Consider the following 1689-nt stretch of genomic DNA (forward strand, 5'->3'; position numbering starts at 1 on the left):
TAGAATAGAACGGCAGAAACATGGCAGAGGGAAACATAAAGACGAATCTAAGCTGCACAGTGTGGGGGATGTGAGGGGCGCCTGGCATGGCTGGGTAGCTGAGTAAGCTACTCAGAGCTGGGCAGTGGAGAGTGGGCAAGCAAGCCACGGCAGCCTCCAGAGAAGGGCAGGGTGAGAGAGCTGCAAGAGGGGTGGGCTAAGAGAGTGTGGGAGTGTGGAGACATAGTAAGCTGAGTCAAAAACAAGATCTGGAATGGGGCGGGGCAGAGAGCAAAGGAATACAGCATTGAGAGAGCAAGGGGCAGGGGCAGAAAGCCGGAGAGCAGAAGCTAGTCAGGGAGGCACCTGGACAGCAGCAGCGGCAGGGAGCAAAAGAGCAAGGAGTGGAAAGTGGAGAACAAGTTGGTTAGAGTGAAGCCTGAACATAGGAATCGTTCCTTTTTTTCTTTTTTTCTTTTTTTCTTTTTTTGGATTGCTACTGATGATAATTATAAATTATAAAGCTCTTTTAAGATGGTAGGATCAAAAAATGTCGTTAGGCAGCCCCTTAGAGTCATTATCTAACGATAATGGGGCCAGACCTGTTTCTAAATGTGGATAAGTTTGGAGACCTTTAAGTTAAGTGCTAGTTTTAGAGGTTTGAGGTCTTCCAGGAGACATCCCAGTGGGGAACCTGGAGACATGGTCAAAGACAAGGCACCCACTGGGTGAGTAGAAGCTAGTGATTTGTCCACTCCGGTGTCCTGAGGACAAACGCAGTAGCTAGAAAATAGCTGAGCCAGACCACCAGGTTGTCATGTGGTGAACTGGGGGCTGAGTACAGGCCAGCTGAGCAGCTAGGGGACTGGTTTACTCAGGCCTGGGATTTTTGCAGCAGCGGGAAAGGAACAGTCTCAGGAAAGAGAGAGAAAAACCTTACCCAAGGGAAAGCGTCCTAGAATGAGGAGTCAGCAAGAAGGCCAGTCATAAAGAACATGTATAACTCCAGCCTTGGAACCACTAGAGGGTGGCCAGCCCTTTCTCAGGACCAGAAGCCCCCTGTGCTGACTCGGACAGGAAGCTTACCAAATCGCCAGTGTTTGGATGGATTGGTCTAGTGACCCTATGGCTGGAAAGCTCATGCGGCAGCAGGTTTATAAATCTGAGTCACTGGAAATGCGAGTCTGCGAGTTTCTAAATCCGAGTCTCATGGCACCATTGTATTTTTAAAAAGACCACTTGATATGTTTTGTAGAGTGCATTATGTTGAAGTGGAAGAGGTGCCTTGGTAGGCCCAGGCTGAAATATCCTTTTCCCCTGAGATACCAGCCACATCACAGGAATAATGTAGAATAGACTTTATTTAGGGCATGGGAAGGGGAGTTGAGAAGGGGGTAGAGGTAGGGAAGAGGGGGAGGAGAGCGGAGGGAAGGGGAGGGAGGAGAGATTTGCAAGGAATTTGTGAGATCAGGAGGGGATAGAGGGAGAATGGGAGAACTAACTGATTTAAACAGACATTTATTTATCTATTTTCTGATATAATACATACAGGTCTTGTATAATTTTCTTTTTTTTTTATAAATTCATTGTTTTTTTTAAATTTTTAATATTTTTATTACATATTTTCCCCAATTACATTTCCAATGCTATCCCAAAAGTCCCCCATAGCGCCCCCCACTTCCCTACCCACCCATTCCCATTCTTTTGGCC

The sequence above is a fragment of the Mus caroli genome, chromosome 3, assembly GCF_900094665.2.
Source record: "Mus caroli chromosome 3, CAROLI_EIJ_v1.1, whole genome shotgun sequence".
Classification (NCBI taxonomy): domain Eukaryota; kingdom Metazoa; phylum Chordata; class Mammalia; order Rodentia; family Muridae; genus Mus; species Mus caroli.